This window comes from Tursiops truncatus, chromosome 4, assembly GCF_011762595.2.
Source record: "Tursiops truncatus isolate mTurTru1 chromosome 4, mTurTru1.mat.Y, whole genome shotgun sequence".
NCBI classification, from domain to species: domain Eukaryota; kingdom Metazoa; phylum Chordata; class Mammalia; order Artiodactyla; family Delphinidae; genus Tursiops; species Tursiops truncatus.
Genome location: NC_047037.1, coordinates 137,810,154 through 137,836,483, shown reverse-complemented (window position 1 = coordinate 137,836,483; position 26,330 = coordinate 137,810,154). Strand labels below are relative to the sequence as shown.

General features: G+C 43.1%; 1 pseudogene; it reads left to right on the top strand.

Annotated features, from left to right (window-relative positions):
• Window positions 1-22,729: 22,729 nt before the first annotated feature.
• On the top strand, window positions 22,730-23,185 carry LOC101333863 (ORM1-like protein 1 pseudogene; annotated as a pseudogene).
• The last annotated feature ends 3,145 nt before the right edge of the window (window positions 23,186-26,330 follow it).

The window sequence follows — 26,330 nt, the reverse complement described above, 5'->3', positions numbered from 1 at the left end:
CCCACCCCCACCCCAGTTTGGCTCTATGGGCCTTGGAGATGTTCACTTATGATTCCCAGGCATGAATCAAGACACTCCAGGCATCATAGACGCTTGCCTAATTCCAGCTCTGCAGGTGAGATTATGCCCTGTCATGCACACCCCAGTAGGGCTTTGTGGGAAAATCCAGTGGTGTGTTTAGGCATTATTCACTCTTTCTAATGAGTAAGTCATCTGTGTAGACAACAGAGCTGGTCTGGAGAAGTGACTCCAGGGGCTCAGAAGAAAGTTATGAGCCATGTCGGGTCTGAACCTTAAAGTAAATTACCTGGTTGGCGCCCAGGCTAAATGTCAGGCAGGGGGCCTGGCACAAGCTACTGGGCTGCGTCTTTTCACAGAGAGTGGCTGTGATGAGTTACCCCAATGCCAGCTCATAGAAACAGAGTCCAACAAGTGTTTCAGTTCTCACAGGCAGAAACCTCTGTGCAATCTGGCCGATGGCCTATGGACAAGAAGGGGATTTCTGGGAACTGAGGTGGCAGAGGGCAGGGAGGGTGACTGTCTAACTGCAGAGCGCAGAGAGCCCAAAGGGCACCGCTGCCCTGGCCCAGAGGGCTGGGACAGAGATGAAAGGCCCTCTGGTGCCCACCATTTTGGAAAAGTCCACACCTTCTATCGGAGGAAACACCAGAGACCTGGGGCGGGGGCTTGCTTACGGGAAGAAGAAACGTTCGTGAGTTTCAGTTGCTGGTTCGGGATTGAGAGCGCCCAGCTTGAAGCAGAACAGCCGGTGAGACCACATGCCAAGAAGCGATATCCCAGGAGGGCTGTGTCAACTCTGGAACATCGACAATGGTGCCACTGCCAGCGCGTGCCAACAGAGGTCAGCCCATCGTCAGCCCTCAGCAGCTCCCACCCAGTGCTTAAGGGCAAGAGTTGGAGGAAGTTGTGAATTCATGCTAAGAGGAAAGAAGGGGATGAGCACCTCCCCCAGAAAAGATCAACCCGAAACTGCCAAGGATTAGGGAGTCCCAAGCTTTGTTCCAGTGGTTAAACCTTGGACTAGGGCTTCCAGATTTAGCCAATAAAAATATAGGATGCCTGAAAAAACGGTGCTGGGACAGCTGAATGTCCACATGCAAAAGTATGAAGTTGAAGCCCTTCTTTATATCATATACGAAACTTGCTCATAGATTTAAACGTAAGAACTAAAAGTACAAAACTATTAGAAGAAAACAAAGGGTAAATCGTTGTGACTTTGGGTTAGGTAAAGCCTTCTTAGGTTGGACGCCAAAAGCGTAAAAGAAAAAGTAGATAAATGAGACTTCATCAAAATTGAAAAGGTTTGTACTTCAAAGGACAAAATCGAGACAGTGAACAGACAACTCACAGAATGAGAGGAAATATTTTCAAGTCATATGTCTGATACAAGTATAGTATTCAGAATATACAAAGAACCCTTAAACTCAACAGTAAAAAGATAAACAACCCAATTGAAAAATAGGCAAAGAATCTGAATAGATGTGACTTCAAAGAAGATATACAAATGGCCAGAAAACACATAAAAAGATGCTTGTTAGCCATTAGGGAAATGCAAATCAAACCCACAGTGAGATAGCAAGCACTTCATACCCTCCAAGATGGCTATAATAAGAAAAGCCCAGAAACTAATTAGTGTAGTAAAGAAGTGGAACAATTGGAACCCTGTGTATTGCTGGTGGGAATATAAAATAAATATCAATAGTTTAGATGCTGTGGAAAATTCTCAAAACGTTAGAGTTATCATATGACCCAGTAATTCCACTCCTACGTATACAACCAAGAGAAATGAAAAAATATATCCACACAAACACTTGTGCACAAATGTTCACTGCAGCATTATTCATAATGACTCAAAAGTAGAAACAGCTCAATGTTCATCAACTGATGTTCTGGTGAATAAAGTGTGTTATATCCGTCAAATGGAGTAGTATTTGGCAATAAAAAAGAAGGAGGTATTGACATGTGTTACAACGTGGATGAACTTTGAAGAAATTATGCTGAGCGAAGTATGTCAGTTCTAAAAGACCACGTATTGCAAGATTTCATTTATACAAGATGTCCAGGATAAGCAGACGGTAGTGGATGTCAGGGGCCAGGGAGTGGGGCTGGGTGCAGGGGGTAGAGCGTGACCACTAATGGGCCTGGGGTTTCTTTTTGGGGTGATGAAAATGTTCTAAAAAAATTGATTGTGGTGACGGTTGCACAACTCTGTGAATATACCAAAAAACCATTGAATTATATCCTTTAAATGGGTGAATTGTGTGGAATATAAATTATACCTCAATAAAGCTGTTAAAAATACAAAATGCATAGTTAAATATGAATTTCAGATACATCGTGACTAATTTTTAGTATAAGTATGTTTCTTGCAATGTTTGGGATCTACTGAAAGAGTCATCATGTTTATTTGAAATTCAAGCTGCAACAGGCATCCTGTATTTTACGTGGCAACCTCACACCTGAGTGCACTGCAGTCATGTGAGAATAACTTTGAGAATGATTCAAGCTGGGGGGAGGGGCGGGTCACTATTTTTTAACCGCTCCCCACCCCCACCCCCAGGCTACCTGGAATCAGAGACCAAATCAGCCTGGAGGCTCCTGATCTCCTAGCCCAGAGGTGGTTCCAGCTCTCTGAATGCCCTGTCTTGAAAGGTTTCCCGAGTTACTTCTAAATAGTTTGTTATCTGTTTTGCCAGCCAGGGAGGGTTTTCCTGGAAGCTCTCAGGGCTCCTACCTTGAGTGAGCAGGGCGTACAGGTTATCTCTTTTCTGCATCTCGTCCTGTAATACAGGCGTATCTTTCCTGTCACCTTGTTTGGAACCAGGGCAGGCCCCGTGGCTCTTCTGGTTACTTTCAGATCAGTGAAAATTCTCTGGGCATCTTATTTCCCTCAAGGTCTCAGATTAGTAATTAACACATGTCCAGCCCCATGTACTCATGAAAACCCCTCACTTCACTCCTTCCCCAGCCTTGGGAAAGGGAAACAGGGAAGGGGGCTGGTTCTTCTTTCTTTACTCTGCCAGCCAGCTCCCTCCTAACTGCCCTCCCCCACTGTGGCATTGACCTCTCCAGGGAGGGGGAGAGGCAGGACATGTTCCACTTTTCCAGTACCAATGAGGAGCTGGTCTTGGAGGGTTTTTCCATTAGATTTTCTCATGTTCTGTACCAATTCATGAGAATTTTTGGATTCTATGTTTCTATGTAGCTGTCTGCTTTATTCTTATAATAGGTACATCGGTCACCAATTAAATATTGGACTTTTTGATCCCTTCCTCCATGTTTCCGTCCCTGCCCTCTTTGGCCAAAAGCCTGCTTTCGGTTTTAGGGTTCATTGCATTCGCTGGCAGGATAATCACTTGTCTCACACAAGTAAACAGCTTCAATCAAATCTTTAATAGAAGGTGATTTAGGGTTTCCCTGGTGGCGCAGTGGTTGAGAGTCCGCCTGCCGATGCAGGGGACGCGGGTTCGTGCCCCGGTCCGGGAAGATCCCACATGCCGTGGAGCGGCTGGGCCCGTGAGCCATGGCCGCTGAGCCTGCGCATCCGGAGCCTGTGCTCTGCAACGGGAGAGGCCACAGCAGTGAGAGGCCTGCGTACCGCAAAAAAAAAAAAAAAAAAAAAAAAAAAAAAGGTGATTTAACTTAATTTCAATATACAATCATTAAAAGGAAAGGAATAAGAATATTAACAGAGTATATAACAGCGCATACATAACTGAATTGGGCTGACACCTACTTCCAGAACCAAGCAGCAGCTGGGAAGTCCCTTGAACAGCAATCTGGAGTCCCAGTTGGGGAGGTCCCAGGTGGTGCGTCCACCCCACGGGTGACGCTTCAGAGTGCCGCCCGAAGGAGTCCTGCTTTTAACGATGATTACTATCAGCTTACGTGCAAATATGTAGCTCCGGCTATTGTTGCAAATGCTTTGATACTTTAGTTGTAAGTCTCAGAATATTCCCTGATCCCTGGGAACCAGCCGGATCCCCAAGGCCCAAGGAGCTGCGTGACTTACTCCCTTCTTTATCTGTTGGTTCCCAAGACTTGCTAACGCCATTTCTGCGGACCTGCACGTAGTCTAGCAGTTGGGCATGTAGCTCTTTCAGGGTCTTTGTTTAGTCAAAGACCTATTGTTTCCTCTGAAGCCTGAACAAGACTATTTACTAGCTTCCCCAACATGACTTCAGATCTGGTCAAACCTCTGCTCTAGGGATGGGTGGCCAAGCTATCTGGGCTCGCACCTGGGGGGGGGGGATGTGAATTGCCCATCTGGAGGAGTGCTGAGCTCCGGCTTGGGACCCACAGTTTCCAGAGGGTCATAGTTTTGGTCACCAGGCTTGAGTGGAGGCCTCCTGCTTGGAGGTCATCTGACTTTGGAAACACCAGGAAATTCTAGGTCATTCTCTCTACTCAGTGCTGTTGGGTACTGGTCTATGTTACTGCCACACACACACACACACACACACACACACACATTAATAATTTATGGGGTGTGATGCAATTATCTCAGGTTTGCATGGCTTTTAACCTGCTAACAACCACCAGGAGAAAATGTTGTGTCCTCCTAAGGCAGGTCCCCATATATTGTCTGACAAGAAAGTTAAGCAATGGCTTCTCTGCGACATTCAGGTGATAGTAGGGGGTGAACTCAGGTCTCCTTCCCAGCTGCTGCGGCCCCACGACATTCTTCTGAGAATTGTTCTGGAATTTGTCTCAGAATAGTCACCTCCTCAGATGAGTACAGAGGGAAGACATGAAGTCAGCCTTGCTTTTACTGAGACCTGAAGGGAAGATGTCTGGGCATCGGTGTCATCACAGAGCCTGGATACAGGGACAATCTCCAGGGCCAGGGCCGGGTGGAGGGCACTGTGGGGGGTGGCAGGGATGTGGGCGGGTACCTGTCCACCGTTGCTCATCAGCATCACTCGGAGTGGCCAAGAGGCGGAAGCAGCCCAAGTGTCACCGATGGATGACTGGAGAAGCAAAATGTGGTCCATCCATAGGATCATCCAGTCTTATTCCTTAGTATGAATATTATCCAGCCTGCAAAAGAAGTGAAATTCTAAAATGTGCTCCAACAGGGATGAACCTTGAGGACGTTAGGATAAGTGAAATACGCCAGTCACAACAAGACAAATTCTGTAAAGATGCTACATGCTATGAGGTGCCTTGAGTAGCCAAACTCATAGAGACAGAAACTAGAGTAGTAGGTGCCAGGGGAGAGGGGAGGGGACGGGGAGTTACGGCTTAATGGGACAGGGGTTGAGCTTGGGATGATGAAAAAGTTCTGTGAATAGAGGGTGGTGATGGTCGTACAACCATGAGAATGGGCTTAATGACACTGACCTCTACACTTAAAAATGATCAAAATGGTAAATTTTGTGTTGTGTATACTCTGCCACAATAAAATAAAAGGTAAAAAAAAAAAAAAAAAGACACTGTGAGGAACAAGCTCCCTTCCTGCCCTGGGAGGAACTTGAAATGGTCCTTCCAAAGTGCTGGATGCACCGTGACAGGGGCTCTCTTATCATTCGGCTTCTCAGCTGGGCTTTGCACCCTCCCCTCTGAGCCCAGGAGAAGGAGCAAGTCTTCCCTCTGTCCTGAGGTCAAGATGCTTAATTTGCAGTGGAACCTCCATTCTCAAGAGTAAATTCCCTCTTGCCCACAAATACTTGTTCCACGTGGAAAACCAAGTGCCAGGCTGATCCAAGCCCTTTTACACAGCTCCCTTCCAAGGCTCAATCTAGCCCTGTGTCAGTTAAGTGACTTGCCTAAGGTCATGCAGCTAGAAAGTGCTGGAAGCTGAAACTAAACCCATGTCAGTCTATCCCAAGGCTCATGTCTTAACCACTGTTCTTTATGGCCATTCATTTTTCAGAACTCAGCTCTGATTCCCATTATCTCTGAAAGCATCTCTGGGCTGGGAGGGATCAATATCACAGCTGCCTCCTGTCCCTCTGCAACATCATAACAAGCAGGCCAGCCTCTCTGTGAATCCGTGGCGCCTTCAATATGAGCATGATGCTGTCTGCAGTCCCTCTGAGTGTGATGCACGGAGAAAAATGACTTCTGCTCTGCTAGGGAATCAAAATATTAAAGGAAGATTATGTCTCTCACAGCTGGGAGCAACTCTGATTTTTCTATGGTTCCTGTCTTTCATTGATTTGTGCTTCATTAGTCTTTTGGGAATATCTTAATTCTACAGTGTTCTGAGCAAGCAACAGATTTAGCTGGCATGGCTGGGATTGTGCAATTAGACAAACTCCTGCTGATTACTGAACTGGGGAAAGTCATCTGAGCCCAGCAGAGCAAAGTTCCAAGTTGTCCTTTGTCCTTCCACATGTGTCTGTGACAATAGTATTCTATTGAGCATGTTAAAATGAACAGAAGAATTTCTGTTCAATAAAGAAGACCTGGGCTTCCCTGGTGGCGCAGTGGTTGAGAGTCCTCCTGCCGATGCAGGGGACACGGGTTCGTGCCCCAGTCCAGGAGGATCGCACATGCTGCAGAGCAGCTGCCCCTGTGAGCCATGGCCGCTGAGCCTGCGTGTCCGGAGCCTGTGCTCCGCAACGGGAGAGGCCACAACAATGAGAGGCCTGCATACCGCAAAAAAAAAAAAAAAAGAGAAGAAGAAGACCTGTTCGGTAAAGAAGATAAGGCAAACATGCAAGTGTCACTCTAGGAGAAAGTGTTTGTAATATCTAAAACTGAAGAAGATTAAAATTGAGATTAAATGATACAAAAAAATTCTTGGAAGTTGTCAAGAAAAAGATTGACTCTATCTTGCTAACTTGTGCTCTTGCTTCCTGATTTAACAGTAAAAAAAAGTTTGATGGTTGAAAATATTTAGGCCAGGGAAGACCTGAGTCTTAGTGTGTGATGTTGTGACTGAAAATATCCAAAATTTTAGTGTGTTTTCTCTAATTGATATATTGATACAGAGAGGCCACATGATGAGTAGAAAGACCATGTTATGGTCTGAATGTGTCCCCCCAGATTCTTGTGTTGAAGTCCTGACCACTGGTGTAGCTGTATTGGAATTGGGAGCTCTAAGGAAGTAATTAAGGTTAAACAAGGTCATAAGTGTGGGACCCTTCTCTGAGAGGATTAGTGTCCCTGTAAGAAGAAACACCAGTGAGCTCAGCTGTTTGCAAGCCAGGAAGAGAGCTCTCATCAGAAACCAACAATGTGACACCTTGATCGTGGACTTCTTCTCAGCCTCCAAAATTAGGATAAAATAGGGACTTCCCTGGTGGCACAGTGGTTTAGAATCCTCCTGCCAATGTAGGGGACACGGGTTCGATCCCTGGTTCAGGAAGATCCCACATGCCGCGGAGCAACTAAGCCTGCGCGCCGCAACTACTGAGCCCGCATGCTGCAACTACTGAAGCCCGCGTGCCTAGAGCCCGTGCTCCACAGCAAGAGAAGCCACTGCAGTGAGAAGCCTGTGCACCGCAATGAAGAGTAGCCCCCACTCGCCCCAACTAGAGAAAGCCTGTGCACAGCAACAAAGACCCAAAGCAGCCAAAATAAATAATAAAATAAAATTTTAAAAAATAAAGTGCTTTAAAAGAAACAAAATTAGGATAAAATAAATTCCTATTGTTCAAGCTGCCTGGTTTGTGATATTTTGTTATGGCAGCCTAAGACTAATACAGCCCAATAGTTTGGGACCAGACAAAATTAGTTTAGAATTCTGGTTCTTTCACTTTGCTGGTTGACCTTGGACAAATTACTTAATCTTTCTGAGCTTGACAAGTAACACAGGATCAACGTACCTTGTTGGTAGGTTTGTTATTAGTTAGAGATAACGTGTGACACAGAGTAGACACCCAATAGGGTCTAATTCAATTGTAGGATATGCCCTAAGCCAGTTTTCTTTCCTAAAAGCCAATCCTTGCCCAGCCCTTGAAGTGTAAAACACTGAATATTTGATAACTTGGAGGATATGTGTTATTGGAATTGACAAGGCAAAGGGGATACTTTTCCAAATGCAATGTGTATTTCTGTATTTCTTCTTTTCATTGTTAGATATTGACACAGAATTCTCTTAGGAAGACACCAGTTCACACCACTACTAATGACCACACTGGTGGTCATTACTGGTCTAAACTCCCCAGTGAGGCTCTGAGGAGCTGGAAACTTACAAATAGAAGCCAACCTCTTCCCTTAGACCCGGCCAAGAGAAATGCATCTTCGCCCCGAGGGAAAATGCTTTTAAAAGAGCCTGTTTACTTTAAAATGTGGTGAGCACCTTCATGCGAGCCACACACAACCAATATTTAACTAGACAGTAACTACTAATACTAAGGTGAGTCTTTGTGAAGGTGTCAAGAACACTGAGAATTAACACTTATATGTTGCTCTAATACCTGGTTCCTGCAGTCTTTGCGTGGATTGGAGGAGGTGGCATGTGGAGAGGTCTTTGCCAAAATTGATCTTATTGGTGACAAGTCTCAAAGTTGCTTCTGCAAATGTTGGAAAACTGTCCCTCAACATCCCCCAAATCCTTAGGTTTAGAGTTTCTACTGAGCCTGAATTTTTGTGCGCTTGGTACAGTCACTGCTTTCCAAGCGTGGGACCATATTCCGATGCTCTAATGATTAGTTTTTTCGATGAACGTGTGGGAAGAGTCCAGAAATTCCTTTGTGATTTTTGTTACTGTGGATTCCAATGGGGCAAAATGTGAAACTGGAGAATTTATGTCACCTTTTTAAGCTATAAAATAAATAATACTGACATTTGACCCATCAAACAGTTGGGACAACCCATGATGAGCCTACTTTAAAATCGAAGATAAGCTTCTTTTCTTCCTGGGAAGGACAACCCTCTGCCCCTTGATAATGTTCCTCCTCATTAGTCATGGAGACTTTTGTTCAGTACTTAAAATTACAGGCTCATCTCATTCCTGAGAGGCCATATCAACTGAAGATGTCTTGAGCCTTTGGCCATTGAGGATTCCAAATTTATTGCGTCATTGCCACGGGCTTTTCTAAGCCCCATTCTAAGCTAATGGACTTCACGGGCAACTAAACTAGGAGTGGAGAAAGTGGTTGGTAAGAAAATGTCCTGAGGATTAAAAACGTTTATCAGGCACCCCTGTGAACTGCTTATCTGTTCATTGAGAATGTGTCAGTGTGTTGTTCTCTTAGAATCTCTTGGGCAGAGTGCAAACGACTTGGCCTGACACGACACCTGGGATCCTGGCATTGGTTCTGATCCTGAAAAACACATGAGGGGTGAAATAGTTAAGAGGTACCCAACACTCCGTGGTAGGTGACAAACAGCATCATTCAAGAATCCACATGGGGGGCTTCCCTGGTGGCACAGTGGTTGAGAATCTGCCTGCTAATGCAGGGGACATGGGTTCGAGCCCTGGCACGGGAAGATCCCACATGCCATGGAGCAACCAGGCCCGTAAGCCACAACTACTGAACCTGCGCATCTGGAGCCTGTGCTCCGCAACGAGAGGCCACGACAGTGAGAGGCCCGCGTACCACGATGAAGAGTGGCCCCCGCTTGCCACAACTAGAGAAAGCCCTTGCACAGAAACGAAGACCCAACACAGCCAAAAATAAAAATAAATAAATTAAAAGAAGGCTCAACATTTTAAAAAAAAAAGAATCCACATGGGAAGGCTAGCCCAGGAGAGGAATTTCTTGAAATTGTACATCTCTTCTTACTATATAAAGTGATTTAAAAGCATTGGTCATCTGAACGACTGGCAGCAGAATTTTTCTCGAGGAGGAAATCGTCGTGATATTTGGAAAACGCCATGAAACTTGAGGTAGGAGGAAGACCCCTTGCTTTTTCAGAGATGAGAAGAGGAGGATGAGAAAAGAAGGGGGAGGAGAGAGAGGTCAGGGGACGGGGGTGGTGGTGCTGCGGCGGCTGAGGATCTGCAGTTGGAGGTAGTTTTGCAGGTGAACTTCAGTTTGAACCCTTCTCCATCTCTCTGGCCACCAATCTGCAGTGAAGCCAGTTACCCCTAACGGGTGTTCTGTGTGAGTTGGTTTTGTGCGAGTGTGCACGCCCGTTCATGTACATGTGTCCTCTCATGTGTGTGCCTCTCCACGTGTGCTCACGCACGCACACATGAACAGCCATGCATGCCCATGCCCACACGCGCACACATTTGCTGTGCTCAGCTTTTCTTCCTTTTTTCTGACATTCTTCTTTAAAATATTCTTTTCCATTATGGTTTATCACAGGGTACTGAATCTAGTTCCCTGTGCTACACAGTAGGACCTTGTTGTTGATCCATTCTCTATATAATCGTTGGCATCTGCTAATCTCAACCTCCCAGTCCTTCCCTCTCTCATCCCCTCCGCCTTGGCAGCCACAGGTCTGTTCTCTATGTCTGTGAGTCTTTTCCTGTTCCGTAGATAGGTTCATTTGTGTCCTATTTTAGATTCCACATATAAGTGATATCACATGGTATTTGTCTTTCTCTTTCTGACTTGCTTCACTTAGTATGATCATCTCTAGGTTCATCCATGTTGCTGCAGATGGCATTATTTTGTTCTTTTTTTATGGCTGAGTAGTGTTCCATTGTATATATGTACCACATCTTCTTTATCCATTCAGCTGTCGATGGACATTTAGGTTGTTGCCGTGTCTTGGCTATTGTGAATAGTGCTGCTATGAGCATAGGGGTACATGTCTCTTTTTGAATTATAGTTTTGTCCAGGTATATGCCCAGGAGTGGGATTGCTGGATCCTATGGTAATTCTATTTTTAGTTTTCTGAGGAACCTCCGTACTGTTCTCCATAGTGGCTGCACCAACTTTCATTCCCACCAACAGCGTAAGAGGGTTCCCTTTTCTCCACACCCTCTCCAGCATTTGTTATTATGCTTGGGTTTTCATGTGTGCTTGTGTGTTCACATGCTGGAGACCTTGCCCCAGGGCCGGGGCCTGGAGGCTGAAACTTCAGGAAACCATTGGATGATTGGAGAGGACCTCACACTGCCGCATCTGACGTGGAATTGGGGGTCCAACCTGACGTCGTCGAGGTCTGGGGGATGGGGAGAACCCCACTCGACATGTGGCTACAGCTTTAGTTTTTGTTTTATTGAGGTATGGTTGACAAATAAAATTGTAATGTATTTAAAATGTACAATATGGTGATTAGATATCTGCATAATTTGTGAAAGATTCCCACCATCCTGCTAATTACCACACATCCAACACCTCATGTATTTACTCTCTCATTTTCTGAGAATACTTAAGTTCCACTCTTTCAGCAAATTTCAATTATTCAACACAGTATTCGAAATGACAGTCACCATGTTACACATTCGATCCTCAGACCTTCCTCATAACTCAGTTTGTACCCTTTTACCAGCCTCTCCTGTTTCCCCCACCCCCAGCCCCGGGCAATCACCATTCTACTCTCTGTTTCTATGAGTTTGACTTTTTTATTTTTTTGAATTTTATTTAATTTATTTTTTTATACAGCAGGTTCTTATTAGTTATTCATTTTATACATATTAGTGTATACATGTCAATCCTAATCTCCGAATTCATCCCACCACCACCCCCCTGCTGCTTTCCCCCCTTGGTGACTTTTAAATTAATTAATTAATTTTTATAAATTTATTTATTTTATTTTTGGCTGCGTTGGGTCTTCCTTGCCAGGCACGGGCTTCTCACTGCAGTGGCTTCTCTTGCTGTGGAGCACGGGCTGTAGAGCACAGGCTCAGTAGCTGCGGTGAACGGGCTTAGTTGCTCCACAGAATGTGGGATCTTCCCAGACCAGGGCTCGAACCTGTGTCCCCTGCATTGGCAGGCAGATTCCTAACCACTGTGCCACCAGGGAAGTTCGTGAATTTTTTATTTTTTAGATTCCGCTTTGTGTTACAACCTTAACAGCGAGCATTTCTTGCCATGGCTCTGCATTTGCCCCAGCTGGGTTTAAGCAGTCACGCTGTTACCAGGACCCTCAAGCAAAGGGCTGGGCTCAGAGGATGTACAAGCCATGAATGGTTTCCTGTAGCAGATGCTGGAAGGTTGTCCAATGACATTGGTTTCTCGGGGTGTAATGTGTGTCACTTCATGTTCTGCGCCTGGTGAATTCTCACCAGCCATGTCTCATCACTCCCTGGAATGTCTCCACTGAGGCTTCAATGAGACCTTACACCACAAGAAAGATCCTGGGATAAAGGGTGCTAAGTGCTTACGACAGTTTCTGGCAGAGAGCAGGCGCTGGTTATTGGAATATGTAGGTATTTCAGGTACTACTCTGATACCTGCTCCTGCCACATTGGAACCACAAATTGGGTTTTCTTGGAAACCATGAACTAAGATGGCCCCAACATACTGGGGCTCAGTGGGGTTTGTCCTGGGGAGAAAGGCGTGCATATGGGTGTTCTTGCCGGGGGGCTCTGGCTGGAACAGCTCCCTTAGAAGGAGCCTCCGTAAAGCCTTCAGCCATTGGAATTTAGAACATACCTGCTGAGCTGTCCCCAGAGGTACAGACTCAAGACGGGGGCTCTCTGGCCATTGCAAGGAAATGCCTGGCTTTTATACGTTGGCTACTGCACGGCTTGTTTTGCAATGTAAAGATAACTTCATTACCAGCTTTGACTCCCACTGGAGTAAAGACCTAAATGTGAACCATAAAACCATAAATTCAATAGAAGATGTAGGAGGATGTCTTTGGCCTTAGAGAGGGAAAAGGATTAGTAAGCTAAAGTTTAAAAGCTCACATCACAAACAAACAAACAAAAATCAATAAAACCCATTGCCCATGAGGACCCCATGGACAAGGTTAGAGAAAGAAGACAGATTGGAGAAGGTGTCAGGTTGCAGAAAGATGTTTCCACAGCTGAAACTAGTAAAGAATATACAAGAAACACCTACAAACCAGTAAGACAGAGAAGGAGTCCTGTGAAATAGTGCCATTTGCAGCAACATGGATGGACCTAGATATTCTCATACTAAGTGAAGTAAGACAGAGAAAGACAAATATCATATGATACCACTTATGTGTGGCATCTAAACTATGATACAAATGAACTTATTTACAAATAAGTTCAGCAGAAATTAACACAACATTGTATATCAACCATACTTCAATAAAAAAGACTCTTGAATGCATAAGCCAGCAGAGACTTAAAGACTAACTGGTAGAATGACTTTATTTCAGAAACTGGTTTAAAAGAAAGAAAGGCAAATACCATATGATATCACTTACATGTGGAATCTAAAATCTGATACAAATGGACTTAATTACAAAACAGAAACAGACTCACAGATATACAAAACAAACTTATGGTTACGAAAAGGGGAAAGGGGGTGGGGGAGGGATGAATTAGGAGTTTGGGATTAATATATACACACTACTGTATATAAAATAGACAACCAACAAGGACCTACTGTATAGCACAGGGAAATATGTTCAATATCTTGTAATAAACCATAAAGGAAAAGAATATGAAAAAGAAAAAAGTATATATATATAAAACTGAATCACTGTGCTGTACACCAGAAACTAACACAACATTGTAAATCAATTATATTTCAATTCAAAAAAAGAAGAGGACTTCCCTGGTGGCGCAGTGCTTAAGAATCTGCCTGTGAATGCAGGGGACCTGGGTTCGATCCCTGGTCCGGGAAGATCTCACATGCCACAGAGCAATTAAACCGGAGCACCACAACTACTGAGCCTGTGCTCTAGAGCCCGTGAGCCACAACTACTGAAGACCACACGTCTAGAGCCCATGCTCTGCAACAAGAGAAGTCACCACAATGAGAAGCCCATGCACCACAACAAAGAGTAGACCCCGCTCACTACAACTAGAGAAAGCCCACGCACAGCAGTGAAGACCAGCGCAGCCAAAAATAAATAAAATTAAAAAAAAAAAGAAGAAGAAGAAATTCTAATGGAAAAAAAGGTGAAGGATATAAACAGGTGATCTACAGGAAAGGCAGACCTCCAAAGGTGCTTCAGCTTAGGAGGAGACACTCTTTAGGAATGGGAATGGGAAAAATGCAAAGCAAAAGAATAAGACATCACTTTAAATCCATTAGGCAAAATTAGGAAGACTTCTAATACCAAGTGTTGGCTGGGGAGTGGATAGAGGAGCCCTCAGGCCTTGCTGGTGGGGTGTTCACAGGAGGGCAGAATGACAGCGCTTCAGCTAAGTGCCCAGGCACACTCAGCGATGGGCACCCAGGGCAACAGCACCATGTGTCCCAGATACATTCTTTTTTTTTTTTTTAAATAGATCTTTATTGGAGTATAATTGTTTCACAATATCATGTTAGTTTCTGTTGCACAACAAAGTGAATCAGCCATATGCATAAACATGTCCGCATATCCCCTCCCTCTTGAGCCTCCCTCCCACCCGCCCTATCCCACCCCTCTAGGTCATTGCAAAGCACCAAGCCGATCTCCCTGTGCTATGCGGCTGCTTCCCACTAGCTATCGATTTTACATTCCGTAGTGTATATATGTTGATGCTACTCTCACTTCACCCCAGCTTCCCCTCTCACCCCGTGGCATGAAGTCCATTCCATGTCTACCTCTTTATTCCTGCCCTGCAACTAGGTTCATCAGTACCATTTTTTTTTTTTTTTTAGATTCCATATATATATGAGTTAGCATACGGTATTTGTTTTTCTCTTTCGGACTTACTTCACTCTGCATGACAGACTCTAGGTCCATCCACCTCACTATAAATAACTCAATTTTGTTTCTTTTTATGGATGAGTAATATTCCAGTGTATACATATACCAGATCTTCTTTATCCATTCATCTGTCGATGGACATTTAGGTTGGTCCCGTGTCCTGGCTATTGTAAATAGTGTTGCAATGAACATTGTGGTGCATGTCTCTTTTTGAATTATGATTTTCTCAGGGTATATACCCAGTAGTGGGATTTCTGGGTCATATGGTAGCTCTATTTTTAGTTTTTTAAGGAACATCCATAATGTTTTCCATAGTGGTTGTATCAATTTACATTCCCACCAACAGTGTAGGAGGGTTCCCTTTTCACCACACCCTTTCCAGCATTTATTGTTTCTAGCTTTTTTGATAATGGCCATTCTGACTGGCATGAAGTGATAACCTCATTGTAGTTTTGATTTGCATTTCTCTAATAATTAGTGATGTTGAGCATCTTTTCATGTGCCTCTTGGCCATCTGTATGTCTTCCTTGGTGCAATGTCTATTTAGGTCTTCCACCCATTTTTTCACTGGATTGTTTGCTTCTTTGATATTGAGCTCCATGAGCTGTTTGCATATTTTGGAGATTAATCCTTTGTCTGTTGTTTCATTTGCAAATATTTTCTCCCATTCTGAGGGTTGTCTTTTTGTCTTGTTTATGGTTTCCTTTGCTGTGCAAAAGCTTTTAAGTTTAATTAAGTCCCATTTATTTATTTCTGTTTTTATTTCAGTTACTTTAGGAGGTGGGTCAGAAAAGATCATGCTGTGGTTTATGTCAAAGAGTGTTTTTCCTATGTTTTCCTCTAAAAGTTTTATAGCGTCTGGTCTTACATTTAAGTATTTAATCGTTTTTTTTTTTCAGTACGCGGCCCTCTCACTGTTGTGGCCTCTCCCGTTGCAGAGTACAGGCTCTGGAAGTGCAGGCTCGGTGGCCATGGCTCACGGGCCTAGCCGCTCCGAGGCATGTGGGATCTTCCCGGACCAGAGCATGAACCCGTGTACCCTGCATCGGCAGGCGGACCCTCAACCACTGTGCCACCAGGGAAGCCCTTTAATCCATTTTGAGTTTATTTTTGTGTATGGTGTTAAGGAGTGTTCTAACTTCATTCTTTTACATGTAGCTGTCCAGTTTTCCCAGCACCACTTATTGAAGAGGCTGTCTTTTCTCCGTTGTATGTTTTTGCCTCCTTTGTCATAAATTAGGTGCCCATATGTGCGTGGGTTTATTTCTGGGCATTCTATCCTGTTCCATTGATCTATATTTCTGTTTTTGTGCCAGTACCATACTGTCTTCATTACTGTAGCTTTGTGATATAGTCTGGAGTTGGGGAGCCTGATTCCTCCAACTCTGTTTTTCTTCCTCAAGATTGCTTTTGCTATTCAGGGTCTTTTGTGTTTCCATACGAATTGTAAGATTTTTTGTTCTAATTCTGTGAAGAATGCCATTGGTAGTTTGATAGGGATTGCATTGAATCTGTAGATTGCTTTGGGTAGTATAGTTATTTTCACAATGTTGATTCTTCCAATCCAAGAACATGGTATATCTCTCCATCTGTTTGTGTCATCTTTGATTTCTTTCATCAGTGTCTTATAGTTCTCTGAGTACAGGTCTTTTGTCTCCTTATGTAGGTTTATTCCTAGGTATTTTATTCTTTTTGTTGCAATGGTAAATGGGAGTGTTTCCTTAATTTCTCTTTCTGATTTTTCATCTTTAGTGTATAGGAATGAAAGAGATATCTGTGCATTAATTTTGTATCCTGCTACTCTATCAAATTCATTGATTAGCTCTAGTAGTTTTCTGGTAGCGTCTTTAGGATTCTCTATGTATAGTATCATGTCATCTGCAAACAGTGAGATCTTAACTTCTTCTTTTCCAATTTGGATTCCTTTTAATTCTTTTCCTTCTCTGATTGATGTGACTAAAACTTCCAAAACTGTGTTGAATAATAGTGGTGGGAGTAGGCAACCTTGTCTTGTTCCTGATCTTGGTGGAAATAGTTTCAGTTTTTCACCATTGAGAACGATGTTGGCTGTGGGTTTGTCATATATGGCCTTTATTATGTTGAGGAAAGTTCCCTCTATGCCTACTTTCTGCAGGGTTTTTATCATAAATGGGTGTTGAATTTTGTCAAAAGCTTTTTCTGCATCTATTGAGATAATCATATGGTTTTTATTCCTTAATTTGTTAATGTGGTGTATCACATTGATTTATTTGTGTATTTTGAAGAATCCTTGCATCCCTGGGATAAATCCCACTTGATCATGGTGTATGATCCTTTTAATGTGCTGTTGGATTCTGTTTGCTAGTATTTTGTTGAGGATTTTTGCATCTATGTTCATCAGTGATGTTGGTCTATAATTTTCTTTTTTTGTGATGTCTTTTTCTGGTTTTGGTATTAGGGTGATGGTGGCTTCATAGAATGAATTTGGGAGTGTTTCTCCCTCTGCAATTTTTTGGAAGAGTTTGAGAAGGATTGGTGTTAGCTCTTCTCTAAATATTTGATAGAATTCACCTGTGAAGCCATCTGGTCCTGAGCTTTTGTTTGTGGAAGATTTTTAATTACGGTTTCAATTTCATTACTTGTGATAAGTCTGTTTATATTTTCTAATTCTTCCTGGTTCAGTCTTGGAAAATTGTACCTTTCCGAGAATTTGTCCATTTCTTCATGGTTGTCCATTTTACTGGCATATAGTTGTTTGTAGTAGTCTCTTATAATCCTTTTTATTTCTGCAGGGTCAGTTGTGATTTCTCCTTTTTCATTTCTAATTTTATTGATTTGTGTCCTCTCTCTGTTTTTCTTGATGAGTCTGGCTAAGGGTGTGTCAACTTTGTTTATCTTTTCAAAGAAACAGCTTTTAGCTTTATTGATCTTTGCCATTGGTTTTTTTTTTGTTGTTTCTATTTCATTTATTTCTGCTCTGATCTTTATGATTTCTTTCCTTCTACTGACTTTGGGTTTTCTTGGATCTTCTTTCTCTAGTTGTTTTAAGTGCAGGGTTAGATTGTTTATTTGAGATTTTTCTTGTTTCTTGAGGTGAGATTGAATTGCTATAAACTTCCCTCTTAGAACTGGTTTTGCTGCATCCCATAGGTTTTGGGTCATTGTGTTTTTGTTGTCATTTGTTTCTATGTATTTTTAAAATTTCTTCTTTGATTTCTTCAGTGATCTCTTGGTTATTTAGTAGCACATTGTTTAGCCTCCATGTATTTGTGTTTTTTACAGGTTTTTTTTCCTGTAATTGATTTCCAGTCTCATAGTGTTGTGGTCAGAAAAGATGCTTGATACAATTTCAATTTTCTTAAATTTTCTGAGGCTTGATTTGTGAAACAATATGTGATCTATCCTGGAGAATGTTCCATGCGTACTTGAGAAGAAAGTGTATTCTGCCACTTTTGGGTGGAATCTCCTATAAATATCAATTAGATCTATCTGGTCTGCTGTGTCATTTAACGCTTGTGTTTCCTTATCTATTTTCTGTTTGGATGATCTGTCCATTGGTGTAAGTGGGATGTTAAAGTCCCCTACTATTATTGTGTTATTGTCGATTTCTCCTTTCATGGTTGTTAGCATTTACCTTATGTATTGAGGTGCTCCTATGTTGGGTGCATAAACATTTATAATTGTTATATCTTCTTCTTGGATTGATCCTTTGATCATTATGTAGTGTCCCTCCTTATTTCTTATAACATTATTTATTTTAAGGTCTATTTTATCTGATACGAGTATTGTTATTCCAGCTTTCTTTTGATTTTCATTTGCATGGAATATCTTTTTCCATTCTTTCACTCTCAGTCTGCATGTGTCCCTAGGTCTGAAGTGGGTCTCTTGTAGGCAACATATATATGGGTCTGTTTTTGTAGCCATTCAGCCAGTCTGTGTCTCTTGGTTGGGGCATTTCACCCATTTACATTCAAGGTTATTATCGATATGTATGTTCCTATTACCTTTTTCTTAATTGTTTTGGGTTTGTTTCGTGGGCCTTTTTCTTCTCTTGTGTTTCCCACTTAGAGAAATTCCTTTAGCATTCTCTGTAAAGCTGGTTTGGTAGTTCTGAATTCTATTAGCTTTTATTTTTCTGAAAAGCTTTTGACTTCTTCATCAAATCTGAATGAGATTCTCCCTGGGTAGAGTAATCTTGGTTGTAGGTTGTTCTCTTTCATCACTTTAAGTATTTCCTGCCATTCCCTTCTGGCTTGCAGGGTTTCTGCTGAAAAATCAACTGATAACCTTATGGGGATTCCTTTGTATGTTTTTTTTTGTTTTTCCTTTGTTGCGTTTTTTTTTTTTGCGGTATGCGGGCCTCTCACTGTTGTGGCCTCTCCTGTTGCGGAGCACAGGCTCCGGACATGCAGGCTCAGCGTCCATGGCTCACGGGCCCAGCTGCTCTGCGGCATGTGGGATCTTCCTGGACCGGGGCACGAACCCACGTCCCCTGCATTGGCAGGCGGACTCTCAACCACTGCGCCACCAGGGAAGCCCTCCTTTGTTGCTTTTAATATTTTTTCTTTGAATTTAATTTTTGTTAGTTTGATTAATATGTATCTTGGTGTGTTTTTCATAGGGTTTATCCTGTATGGGGCTCTCTATGCTTCCTGGACTTGGGTGACTATTTCCTTTCCCATGTTAGGGAAGTTTTACACTATAATCTCTTCAAGTATTTTCTCAGACCCTTTCTTTTTCTCTTCTTCTTCTGGGACCCCTATAATTCAAATATTGGTGCGTTTAGTGTTGTCCCAGAGGTCTCTGAGATTGTTTTCAATTCTTTTCTTTCTTTTTTCTTTATTCTGCTCCTCAGCAGTTATTTCCACCGTTTTGTCTTCCAGCTCATTTATTTGTTCCTCTGCCTCTGTTATTCTGTTATTGATTCGTATTTTTCATTTCAGTTATTGTGTTGTTCATCTCTGTTTGCTTGTTCTTTAGTTCTTCTAAATCATTGTTAAACATTTCTTGTATTTTCTTAATCCGTGCTTCCATTCTATTTCTGAGATTCTGGATCATCTTTACTATCATTACTCTGAATTCTTTTTTCAGGTAGACTGCCTATTTCCTCTTCATTTATTTGGTCTTGTAGGTTTTTACCTTGCTGCTTCATCTGTGACATATTTTTTTGCCATTTCTTTTTTTTTTTTTTATGAGTGGGATTGTGTTCCTGTTTTACTGGTTGTTTGGCCTGAGGTTTCCAACACTGGAGTTTGTAGGCTATTGGGTAGAGCTGGGTCTTGGTGCTGAGATGAGGAACTCTGTGAGACCTCACTCCAATGAATATTCCCTGTGGTCTGAGGTTCTCTGTTAGTCCAGTGGTTCGGACTCAGAGCTCCCACTGCAGGAGTTTCCGCCTGACCCTGGGCTCCCAAGTCAAGATCCTGCAAGCCGTGTGGGGAGGGGAAAAAAAAAAGAGAGAGAACAATAACAAATTAAAAAATAAAATTAGGCTAGGAAACTAACAGATATGTTAGAAAGAATATAAAAATAAAAATACAGATGAATCAATAACCAGAAGGTACATTGGTACCATATAGTAAAAAAGAGGAGGAAGGAAAAGAAAAGGAAAAAAAAAAGGTTGAGGGGGAAGGCCTTGGCTGTGGTGGGCGGGGCCTAAGCAAGGGTAAGGTTTGGGTGGTGAGTGGGGCCTATGCTCAGGACCCACAGGGCTGGAAAAGGAACTGGGAGCTGTGGGGGGTGGGGTTTAGGCTCAAGGAACAGATGGGGCCCAGGTGTACCCCCCACCCCTGGTCTCAGAGGGCAGGGATCTCACCTGGGAGCCCGGCAAGCTTCCTGGGCTCGAGTGGGTGGGGCAAACGCCCTCCTCTCCTCTCCTGCTCCTCCAATCTGGGGTCTGGGGGGGCCCCTCCCACCTGCCTCTTCTGACCTCCCCAGCCTCCCTCCTATGCCCCCAGGGCCCACACGGCCTGCATGGGGCTTTGGAGCGGGGGTACTGGCTTGGGAGCTCAGCAGGCTCCCCGGGCTGAGTGGGCGGGGCAATCTCCCTCTGCTCCTCTCTTGCTCTTCCTAGAGAGTCCCTCCCGCCGGCGTCTCCTGATCTCAGGGCCTCAGGGGCACCGGTCTTGTCTGGCCTCCACTTCTCCTCCCCCCTCAGTCCCCCTGCGTCCTGCCAGTTCACTCTGGGGTTCCTCCCGTCTCCTTGGGGGTCAGTGTCCCCCACCAGCTGCAGGCAGAAGCCTTAGTTGTGGGGAGACGCTAACTCCCCGTCTTCCCACACCACCATCTTGACTCCGTTCCCCTCCGAGATACATTCTTATCAGAGCCATAGGGGCATGTGGGTGAGGGCGTGTGGTGCACAGTTGAGGGTGGTCGCAGAAACCTGGGTACAGCTGGCTGCCCAGGCTTGAGGCTGGGGGTGGGTCACATGCGAAGGTGCTCTTCTTGGAGCACCAGCAGCTGTGAGAGGGGTTGGACCAGATGTGCCGGACAAGCCTCGCTGGGACATGAATATCTGTTTCTGTGTTTCCTGCCTTCCCTTCCTTTCGACGTAGATCTCCAAGTCTTTTTCCATTTGCTTATTTTCTTCATGGTGAGCGATTCACCCCAAACAACTTTCCATGTTCTCTCGGTGTGTTTTCCTACCTGTGCCTTAGTTGCACTACTTAGTGATAATTGATGGAAAGGTCCTCGGGTCTGCCCTGCCCCCTCCCCTCCTCCCTCCTTCACACACTGGGCACCACCGCATGCAGGTGCTGTGCGGGTGCTGGGAATGTAAGTGTGACTAAGTCCACAGGCTGGCTGATCCCCTAGAACTTTAGGCGAAGGAACTGATAACCAGCATATCTTTGTCATACAGGGCAGGGGTTCTCAAACTTGTTGGTTTTGGAACCCCTTCACACTCTTAAAAATTACTAAAGACCTCCAAGAGCTTTTGTTTTCGTGGACTGTGCTAACCAGAGCATTTTTACTGTATTAGAAAGTAAAACTGTGAAGTTTTAAATATATTTTATTGACTAAAAAATAATAGGCCCATTATAGGTTGACATAAATAATATATTTTATTAAAAAACTATATTTTCCAAAACAAAGTCGTCTACTAGGAAGAGCAGCATTCCTTTGCATTTTTTTTCAAGTCTCTTTAATGTCTGGCCTACTGGAAGACAGCTGGATTCTTTCTCATTCCTGCCTTTATTTTCAATCCGTTGCAATATCACATGTCATAAATCTTCTGGAAAACTCCACAGTATATTGAGAGAGCGAGAGTGAGAAAGACAGGTGTTAGTGTTACTATAAAACTGGCTTTGACCTCATGGAGTCCCTGAAAGGGTCTGAGACTCCCGGGGGTCTCTGGATAGACCACACTTTGACAACCACCGACACTGGCCCTTCTGGCGATGTGGTATAGTTACTGCCTCGATTCTAGAACCCACAGATCTAGTGCTGTGATATGATCCAGGGTTGAAGTCTGGCTTAGATCATCAGACATGAAGGTAGAAATTGGGGGTAGGGGAAAACTGAGGTGGGCTGCAGGCGTTAAACTTTCTTTTTAGTGTTTATTCGTCTCTTTTGAGTTTTTAAGTGGTTAGTATTTTAGTGACGACAGGAAGCAGGTTGTAGGTGGCGCATTGATTTTTTGCTCTTATTTATTGAGCACATGCTGTGGGGTAGTCATTTTGCTGAGTGCTTTCTCTTGCTAAAATTAGTTTATCCTTTGCATGGCTCTTAACATACAAAGGGTTTGAATCGAAAGAATCGGGTGTTAGTGGAAATTTAAAGGTGCCGTAGGTCCTTTAATTGTGTGACGGCTTTGCTCTTGTGTGAATCTGTAATACCCAGAGATTCTTTTGTATATTGGGCATAAGAGGGTTTCACAGTCCTTAGATTGGAGGCAAATTCTCAGAAGAATTCTCGGAAGAGCTTAGGTGGAGAGGGAAAAATCTTCAGCTCCCAAATTCTGTGGGGGAACAATGTGTGCTCCCGGCAGCGGAGTTGATACCGCGCCGAGCCAGCCGCCGCGAGTGGGGCGGCGGCTTCACTGCTCATAAAGGAGTGATTTGAACTCTGACCACTCTTTATGGACACAACACTACATTAAATCGCAAACGTGAATGTTGGAGTTGCTCACAGCGAGGTGAATCCAAATACCCGTGTAATGAACAGCCGGGGTATGTGGACGGCATATGCTTTGGGAGTTGGTTTGCTTCGTATCGTTTTACTCAGTATTCCTGTTGCCTGGACCTTAACAAATGTTATACCTAATCTGGGGATGTATGTATTTTTGCATGCAGTAAAAGGAACGCCGTTTGAAACTCCCGACCAGGGTAAAGCGAGGCTCCTAACACACTGGGATCAACGGGACTACGGAGTACAGTTTACATCTTCACGGAAGTTTTTCACCGTGTCTCCAATAATTCTATATTTTCTGGCAAGTTTCTATACGAAGTATGATCCAACTCACTTCATCTTAAACACAGCTGCTCTCCTGAGTGTGCTAGTTCCCAAAATGCCGCAGCTACGTGGGGTTCGGATCTTTGGAATGAATAAGTATTGAAATGTGTTTTGAAACAACAAAAATGCTTACAGCTACCGAGTTTTCTGTAAGGAAGGGATGGGTACTAAACTGCACCGTTTCTGTGATAATGTGAAATGAGAGGTAGCTACATTGGAGAGCCAATTGCTGGTTCTTCATATGCTGTTTTGAAGTGCAGATTCTTATGAGAAGATGCCTTTGTTTAATGCATCTGGTATCCTTCTGTAGAGAGACTTCAGAGGCAGGCCGGGCAGGCCCAGCTTATAAGTTAAATGGCTATAAAGTAAAGGTGTAGTAGATAAATCCAAGGAAATAAGAGATTTATAAGAAACTAAGTCCAGCTAAGCTTATAATGAATGGGCATTATGTTAAGAGAAGAAAATGTTTCATCATTCAGTCATGGTCAGTTTAAGCAGAGTTACATGTAAACCAGAATCATTTCTTTACAAGTTTATTATAGATTGTTTTCATTACCATGCATATTCCTTTTGTGTTATATAAGAGGATATATATCCTCTTGTTTTATACAAACCAATTCCTACCTTATGAACATACTTTTTTGGTTTTGCAGGCTCAACATTGTGTTGATAGATGAGTTCATTTTTACACTTATTAAGTTACTGAGTTCATGAAGGTCCACCTTCACGACTGATTGATGATAGGAGATAGTTAGGCATCTTAGAAGCAGCCTCTGAGTCGGCCTTCTAATTTTGGAACAAAGTGGGTTTTGCTGCCTTTCCAGATACAAGGCTGCTAAACGAATTAAGAAAAGAATTTATTTCTCGTAATTAAAGTATATGGTAACTTAAAGGTCTGCTGATTTGGTTGAGCAATCTAATTGTTGAAGTCTGCCATTCTTTAGCGATGGAAATTTAAAATGGACAACTACATAGCCAACCTGTGATCTGGGAGAAACTGCTTCTCTAGCAATACTATCAGAGTAAATAATGGAGTCTTTTTTTAGCAGGTCTGTAGTAAGAGATAGCATCTTTTCTTAGTCGTCCTGCTCTCAGTCTCCATACTTTGCCCATTAACATCTTGCCTGTCAATACATGAGTCTTAGTATAGATAACTCAGAATGGTAACTATTTCCAAAGCGGCAACCACACTGAATCCCTGTGACTTAAGAGAAGCTTTCTATAGTTGCTGACATTAATTGCAAGAAATAACTATATTCTACTTTGAGAAATAAACACGTCAAAAAAAAGTTCTGATATGGGGCGAAACTGAAAAACCTAGTAAGCAAAATTGAGTGAAAAGAATTATAATACCAACTTAAAAATCAATTTGTTTCAAACTGACTTTTGGGGGTCATGATCATTGTTTTGTATTTCAAAAGTTGTATGATAATGCCTTTGTATGTTTGTCTTTTCTCACGGATTTTTAAATAACCAGTAATCTATACTTTAATAAATTTTTCTTTGGTGTAAAAAAAAAAAAATGTGTGCTCCCTGTTGGAAATCCACTTTTTACAACTGAGACACATGCCCTGGGGCCCTGGTGTGATTGGCAGTGACTTCATTACGTGGTGGCTTCTTCAGGCACAAGTGAACAGATCACATTTGAAAAATAGATTTGGGTAATTTCATACAGCAACAACATACTTGTCCCCTAAAATAAGACTGGTGAAGTATATTACGGGACATCCATGCATACAATGGAACGCTACGTGCCTTTTATGTACTCGTGAGATGGTTCCAGGAAAGAGTGTTAAATTACAAAGGAAAGTACAGCAAGTCCCCGACATACGAAACTTGAAGTTGCGAACTTTCAAAAATGTGAACGTGTGTTCGCATGTCCAATCACGTAGGTTAGTTCCTGTGTCTGGTGAATGTTGTCATGTGCGTGCACCCTCTACAAGAGGTTGTGCTTTTGTGTACTTTACTGTACAGTACTGTATAGAGTACAGTATCTTTATTTCAAGCTCAGAACCTGTACCATCAACGTCAGGCGTGAATGACATTGCAGCTGGCACTCCGTCTCCTGTTGCTGACGACGCTTCAGCTCTACCATCTCCCACCTCCTCTCCGTCCTCCAGTCAGTAACTCTTCTTGCCTGTTCACTTGATGCCAGCCCCTTTATGCCAGCTGTTGTACTGTACGACTGTATTTTTCAAGATAATATACTGTAAGATTTAAAATGTTTTCTTTGTTTTTTGTGTTTTTTGAATGTATTATTTGTGTGAAAAGTATCATAAACCTATTACAGTGCAGTACTATATAGCTGATTGTGTTAGTTGAGTCCCTAGGCTAACTTTGTTGGACATACGAACAAATTGGACTTTCGAGCGTGCTCTCAGAACGGAACTGTACAGAATAGGGTATAGGGTATGCTACCGTTTGTGCAAAAGGGGGGGTATCCATTTGTTTGTATTTGCATAATAATCTCTGAATATTATTAGATAGAAGGTAATATGTAAAACCAGCCACTAAGTGTGGAGGTTTGTTGGATGGGGCAGGAGGGAAACTTCTTAGTTTTATACCTTCTCACACTTTTTGATAACAGGCAAGTATTACCTCGTCAAACATGAACTATGTCTAAAAATAATTAAAAACCTAAAATAAAATCCAGATGGAAAGCAGCCCAATCCTTTTCACTAAAGCCCCTTTTGCTTTTTCTAGACAAGAAGGAGCCCCGCTGAAAACGAGAGAGTCCTGCTGTTGACGTGAGCAACCTTTCGTTTTAACGGACGTCAGACTTTCTGACTGCATAACGGTGATAAATGCAAAAAGGCATGCACTAAAATTGGCTGAGGTTGGCTCAGCAAAACCAACCTTTATGGATCCACGTCGCGTCTCATTGGCTTGGTTTTAGCAAGGAAACACACAGACCCAGTGTTCAGAACTCCTGGATCGAGGGTGGGAGTTTTACAGTTTTCTTTGGACAGGTTTCAGGGGCTGTGAACATTCTTGGAGAGAGGGCCTGAGTGTGCAAATCCGTTAGGTTAGACCCCAAGACACCCCCTTGTTTAGCCCGTCCCCGTCCCCGGGAAGGATGTAGTGCCAAGCGGGGGCAGGTACTTAGCCGACTGGGGTGACAGGATTGCTGTGTCTCTGGGGAAGCTCTCAAGGAACAGCAGCTAAAGAAGGTAAGTGGCGTTTTCAGTGCAGGCGTGGTGGGGATGGGTTCTGGGGATGTCTCAAACCTAGCAGTAAAGAAAAGGATT